The 7,390-nt window shown below is 36.9% G+C and overlaps 2 pseudogenes; one reads left to right on the top strand and one right to left on the bottom strand.

The window, feature by feature from the left end:
• Positions 1-2,228: 2,228 nt before the first annotated feature.
• On the bottom strand, positions 2,229-2,347 carry LOC148538228 (5S ribosomal RNA; annotated as a pseudogene).
• A 3,041-nt stretch (positions 2,348-5,388) lies between these two features.
• On the top strand, positions 5,389-5,507 carry LOC148538227 (5S ribosomal RNA; annotated as a pseudogene).
• The last annotated feature ends 1,883 nt before the right edge of the window (positions 5,508-7,390 follow it).

The following is a 7,390-nucleotide window of genomic DNA, read 5'->3' as shown; positions in this document are numbered from 1 at the left end:
GATTTAAGGAACTTCACTTTAAACAGTTATTAAACACAGTTCTAGCTAAAAATAGATAGATTAGTTTTAAATACTATTACCTGTAATTCAAATTGTATTTATTTCAAAGTATATGTTATTTGCCCTTAACAGATGGTTTTGGTTTAATATTTTTTTCTTCTTCTAACAGGCTCAATGATATACTGTACTTAAAGCATAGTGAACATTACTATGGGCAAATAGGAATATATTTGTCTTTAGCATGGAGACTGTTTAAATAACTGTCTTTTTTCTGACAAGCAATAAAGAATCACTTTTTTAATGTAGAATAATCATTATGATTATAGCATAATTTTAACCTATATAGCAAAAATTAATTTTATTTGAGTATTTTTATTGAAAATGGCATAATATGTACCAAAACTGTTAAACACATACGCTTCATTGTACAGTAGTCATAGTCTAGCTCTATTGTAGAACTATTGATGGCTTGTATGACAAAGTAGAAAAAATAGAAAAAGATAATAAGTTGCACTGTATTAATACCAGATGATACGCAACACACCATTACAAAAATAGTTTGATATACTGTATGTGCACAAAAAATGTAGAAGTAATTTGTGTTAATTAATAATTACTCTTATACACTAAGTGATACTGATAGGTCTGTGTTAGTAAAACCTGCTCTGTATTAGTTAGTAGTGATTACACCCCATGTGGGTTATTACCACTATTAATTACATTGCTACAATTGAAAGGATCAATTAATTACATTGTCAAAATTAAAACACTAGCAAGGAGCTTGCATCAGCTATGAAAGTCTGGCTTGGCAGCATTTGTATAAACATGACTAATGTATGTTATCTACACTTAAATCCATTTCCACCCTTGTTTCATCTATCAAAGAAGAAGAAGAAGTTGTAACTTGTAGGTACAAGATGCTTCTGAACATGGATATAGATTTTTTATGCATGTGGAGTACAAATCTGCATGTACAGTATTATGCTTAGCAAATTGGTGCATGACCAACTTAACATCCATTTTGAGTAATTCCATGCTTGCAAAAAAAGACACTAATAAAAAATTGTGATAAAATAAATGCTTTTCCAATTTAACTCACATCTACTCAGAGAAACAAACAGTAATTAACAATAGTGAAGTTTTGGGTTGGAAATGCTCCTCCATTTGCATTCACTTAAATCCTTAAAATATTTAGTATATAATCCCTCCATGATCTCCATGATTTCTCAACTCATGACAAGATGATAAGGAATTATGTATTTAACGTTACTTGAATGTCTTCCATCTCAGAAATATTCATTATGAACTAGCTCCAAAGGAAGGAGAAAAAAAATAAAAAGAACATTGGAGAATTCCCTAGTTAATTGTCTTAATTGATCTTCAAAAAACAATTGTGTCTAAAAACACTAACACAAATTTATACAACATATTCATAAACTACATTGAAACCCCAGGGGTATAGTGAGTCTCTTGTCGGAATATTTAAGTCCATTATATTAGAAACAGAGAGACATTAATGATCAAATGGCTAGGATTAGTCCTCTGATGCTAAGTACTATTCCTCAGTTTTATATTAGGACACCAGCAGTATTTGGCTCTAAAAATCAGGGCCAAACCAAGGTGTCTGGGTGCCATTTTAAAAGTGAAGAACTTTATGATCTCTGACCCCCATCATCCATATAATAGTTTTTGCCATCTGTACTGTATAGTACATATTATTTAATATCATGCCTATAAGAACTTAAAATATAAACGCAGGGGTAAGATACATTAGGGGTGGTATTAAGGGGAAACTGTGGAGGATGAGACTGTGTAATAAAAGTGGCAGGAAGATAGGGGTATTGTGCAGGAAGGATGGTCAAGAGGTGGTGCCAGGACTAGTTACGGCTCTGCTTGCCACTAATGCTTTTCACCTTGAAAGTCTACAAAAAAGAAAGAACCAATGAGGGCTTGTTGTTGGGGCATTATTAATACAAAATTTATAAAACATAGCCTTTATTGGAAATTGTTAAAATTCTGCAGATCTCCTTGTTAAACCAGAATATTTGGATATGGTGAAATAGAGATATTCAAAATTGTTACGGGTAATAGGTCTACTATACACTTAATATAATTCTATATGATTTTATCATAACATATAGCAATCAAGCAGGAGGATGATACCCAAAGTGACCCTGAGATTGGCACACAATCAGTTATTACCATATGAACACTATGCTATGTTACCCCACCTACAGCTCCTGGTATTCCCAGGTGGTCACCCATCCAAGTACTAACCAGGCCCAATACTGTATAGCTTCCAAGCTCAGAAGAGATTGGGCATATCCAGTATGGTGTGGCTGTAGGTGCAGTAAATAGTTCAAGAGAGTCTGGATGCCCTGTTGCAGTGTAGCAAAAAGTGTTTGTAGGACTAACTCAGATGAGAAGTCCATTTTGTTTAAATTAAAAGTATTTCACCAGCATACTTTTATTCTTGCATAGGTAAATTAGATTATGGTCAGAATATCACATATGTACAGTCTGATATTGTGCATTTCATAGTTGTATATCAATTCACAAATTCCATATAATACAGTAGAATGACCTTATGCAGATGTGAAAAATAGTAGTCCACTGATATGTGTTTGTCTGTGTCCCTCTGGACTAAATCAGACAAGAACAACTGTTGTGTGCCACTTGCAGTATAGGTACAGGTGTCGTAGGACACAGGTATATATTAATTACAGATGTAAACTCATAGACCAGAGTTAGATGAAAACACATTTAGGCCATAAGGTATTATGCCCTCCCAGCGATATAACCCCTAGCTTGAACCAACGTGGGAGGGGAAAAAAAGAGAATAATTCACAATCCTTGTGTTTAAACAAAACACCACAACAACACACAACAAAGCGGGTAAATAATTGACAGCAACAGGTGAAATGTTATCTCAACATACTGAACTCCACAGAATTGTGGGGCCAAAAGGGTTGGACACAGAACAGGTCAAAATATACAAATAAAAAGCATGATGATAAAAAGCACAGATTGTCACCCACTTGATTGTGGAATTCAATAGCTGCACAGTCAGGCAGCAGATATACATAAGTGACAGGGTCACTGTATTGCAGTCTGGTCCGTGCAATGACCAGATCTCTGGTAATCTGTGGTAGGTGGATGCGTGTTTTGCCTGGTTGATGGCTTGTTCACCTTTCCATTGCTGCGTCCCATATGGATGATGCTTTTAAACTTGAATACTCCCTCTTGAATATTAAAGAATGGGAGTGTCATCTGACACCATTGGACATAATGGGACTTTGTAAAAGGCGAGTCCCACCTCTCAACTTGCCATTGCAGTACGTCATGACCATGTAAAGCCAGATGAACTAGATAGAGAGCAAAGAATCTAATTGCTCTGATTACTTCATATGTAATTCTTTATCATGGATGCCAGAGAAAGGAGCTAAAATCACAAAGTACATTAAAGATAGTTTGCTCATTGACATCCAATGTAATCACTGTGTAATACAGAGTTTTCATAGTAGTATAGGAAAGTATAGGGAGAGGCTCTAGACTGCAGATTTTAAAGTAACATGCACAAAAAAGTTGCAGATGTACTATGCGATCATTAATGTTCATATTTAAATTTATTAAACAGAATTTCAGAAGTAGTTAGCATATCAATGGCCAATGATATGGGCCTGCCCACCAGCATCAAGGTCACCTCATTGAGCAGGTCCCTAACACTCTGGGGTTCACATTTGGGATGCTGGGCACCCCAAAAGATAGCCCAGCCAAAGACCTCCCCAGGGCATCACACAAAAAAAGGGTGACAGTGAAGTGTTAAAGTATCAAGTGTTTAAAAGTAGATAATAAGCGTTAAAATAATAATAAAGCAAACCATTATAATGGGTGTTGATGTCAGCGCCAAGTTAGGAAGGATGCATCAACATATGAGTATATTAAAATACTAATGATTTATTAGGCAGAAATACATAAAACTGTGAATGCAAAATGGCAATTTAAAACAACATAGGCCCTCATTCAGAGCCGTACGCTCTGAATGAGGGCCGGCCTCCATGAAAATGGAGCGTCCTCCTGGACGCTCGTATAGCTGTGGGTCACCACCCACAGGCTATACGTGCATGCATTTTGATGGCCGCGATGGCTGTGACCATCGCGACTATCGAATCTGCGAGCCGGGTCCTGCGGTTGAGGTTTTCAACCGCAAGCTCCGGAGTGATTTTGGCTCTATCAGAGCCAAAATCACTCCCACTGACATCACTAGTGATGTCAGTGGGCCGGCTTCAGACGGGAGGCATTCCCGTGGGAACGCCCCCGTCAGGGAGGCACGCCCCTGGCACGCCTACCAAAGGGGGCGTGCTGTCAATCAACATCGACAGCATGCCCCCTTTGATCAGACACGAGCGAAGGACTTTCCTTCGCTCGTCGCGTCTGGCACATGCGCACGACGGAGCTCCCTCCGTCGTGCGCATGCTCAGTCCAGAACATCGACCCACTTGCGATCGGACAGCCGCTCGCGAGTGGGTCTGAATCAGGCCCATAAATTCACAAAGTGCAAAATAGGCAGTAATCCTTATAATTTAAAAGAGAAGGATGATTTGATACCCTAATGAAGCAACAATAATTCCATAAATAAAGTGTCATAGTGCACTGGCATAAAATCCTTGCCCAAATAGGGTCCATATAGAAGAAAGTGATACAGTGCATAAAGAAATGAGGTGGATATTTTATATTTATATGTGGAGTTCAGTATGTTGAGATAACATTTTACCTGTTTCTGTCAATTATTTACCCGCTTTGTTGTGTGCTGTTGTGATGTTTTGTTTAAACACAAGGATTGTGAAATAATCAATTTTTTCTCCCAGGAAACCCAATTTAGTTTCCCCTACCTTACAGCTGGCAAAATTTTGTGAGACCAGTGGCTGCATTAGGTGGGGATTTTTCCTGAGATTATTGATGGAATTAGGGGTATGATCATTTCATTATGGGCTATAAAATACCAACATCAAAAAATTGGGTGTTAATTGTAGTTTCCACATAACACAGCAACAGTTGTTCTTGTTTGATTTAGTCCAGAGGGACACAGACAAACACATATCAGCAGACTACTATTTTTCTTATCTGCATAAGGTCATTCCACTATATTATATTGAATTTGTGAACTGATATACAACTATGAAATGTACAATATCACACTGTACATATGTGATATTCTGACCATAATCTAATTTACTTATGCAACAATCAAAGTATGCTGGTGCAATAATTTTTTTGAACTTTGTATCATCCTGTTAAACAAAGTGGACTTCTCATCTGAGTAAGTCCTAAAAACACTTTTTGCTATGCTGAAACATGGCATCCAGACTCTCTTGAACTATTTACTGCACCTACATCCACACCATACTGGAAATGCCCAATCTTGTCTGATCTTGGAAGCTTTACAGTATTGGGCCTGGTTAGTACTTGGATGGGTGACCACCTGGGAATACCAGGTGCTGTCGGTGGGGTAATATAAGAGACTGCTTGGGACAGTCTTATATAACCCCAACATAGCATAGTGTTTAAAATGGTAATACTTGATTATGTGCCAATCTCAGGGTCCCTATGGGTATCATCCTCCTGCATGATTGCTATATTTTATGATAAAAACATATAGAATTATATTAAATGTACAGGAGACCTTTTACCTGGAACAATTTTGAATACCTCTATTTCGCCATATCCATATATTCTGCTTTAAGGAGGAGATCTGCAGAATTTTAACAATTTACAATAAAGGCTATATTTTATAAATTTTGTATTAATAATGCCCCAACAACAAGCACTCCTTGGTTCTTCCCTTTTTTTGTACATGCTATATTTGGGCTTTAGGCGCACCACTAACAATGTGCTATGCTATAATTTAAATAACAAACCTCAATATGGATGGTTAGGAATAATTTATGAACAATACAAGGTTCTGTATGGCACCCTCCCCCCTTTTTTTGCTATAAAGTACATTCACCAACTTGAATGTCTTTAAGCAAAGTGATGCCACGTCCATACTTACATAAGTGCTGAGCACCAGAATAGGTGCTGGGCCGCCCACCAGCCAGCTGAGTAAGCCTCAGCCTACTCAGGCTGGCCGGCTTGCAAAGCCAGGAAACTGCATCCGTGGCTTCGCCATTTCTGGAAAACAGGCCAAACACCCCCCCTGAGAATGCAGGCCGTCCTTTCCTCAGCACCTCCCCTAAATGCCTCTGCCTGTCCATCAGGCAGAGACATAGCAGGGGCATCATGCAATCATGCAGGATTGCAGAATGTGTCCTGTGCATGTGCAGATTACTTTTATCAGGAATCTGCGTTCAGCATTGCACATATGCGCAATGCTGAATTAGCCCCATAATTCATAGCATAGTAAATATATTGACTTAACATTTATGTTATATTATCTCTTAGTAACACTTAAATGCTATTAACAATGACAAATAATAACACAAAGGATTGTTTACTAATGTTACTCAAAAATAGAAATCAATGTAGCCAATTTGACATTTGCTATCATAGTCTACCTAGAAGTATGCAAGCTAATTGCTGATTGATCATTCAGGTTTAAGTGCACATTTGCAACTTTAATCAATGCCGGGAAATAACCTTTATAATGTAAAATCCATCTAGAATACAATTTGTACTATCACAGTACCCTTTGCTAATTCCTATCTATAAATGATTGTTAATGTCATAGGGAACATTGTACAATGTAAATTATTAGTGATGTCATAATGTGTAACATTATTACTGATATTTTTTTCTACTCTAGTTAAACTTTTATTTATTTTATAACAAATGTATCGTTATATTAAATGCATGTTAAAATATTGTGTATCCAATATATTTGAAAAGGGTCTTACAAAAAATATGTTGTTTAATAATATATGGATGATATTTACATTTCCAAAAATGCATTTACAATTCCCATAGCTTGAAAACATTTACAAATCTGTATACTTGATTGTATACCTGTATATCATTTTCAGAAAACATTTAACAGATTATACAAGTCATGCCAGACTTTAAGTGAAAAAAACAATTCAATTAAAAATATAGCAATGTAATATAGCTTCTTATTCCAGTGCATACCATACTGTATATCATATTAGATTGACAAGACAAAAGGGCTTATATCAGATCTGCAGCATTAGATTCCTTAAGCACTTAACTGACAATTTTTTTTTCTCTAAAAACCGCATGTAGCTGAGAACCTGGATGCTCAGACACGCCATGCCACAGTTACCCCTCAGGATCTGCTGGTATTTTGGAGAGACAACTATGTTTTCTCCTGGCATACATTGTGTGCAAGATGTCTATGTCTTACAATTTTCCGTCAGGTCCTTTGTGATTGCTTACC

This window comes from Taudactylus pleione, unplaced genomic scaffold (genome assembly GCF_031769625.1).
Source record: "Taudactylus pleione unplaced genomic scaffold, aTauple2 ptg000041l, whole genome shotgun sequence".
Lineage (NCBI taxonomy): Eukaryota > Metazoa > Chordata > Amphibia > Anura > Myobatrachidae > Taudactylus > Taudactylus pleione.
The sequence above is the reverse complement of the archived record's forward strand: the minus strand, read 5'-3'. Positions and strand labels throughout refer to the sequence as shown.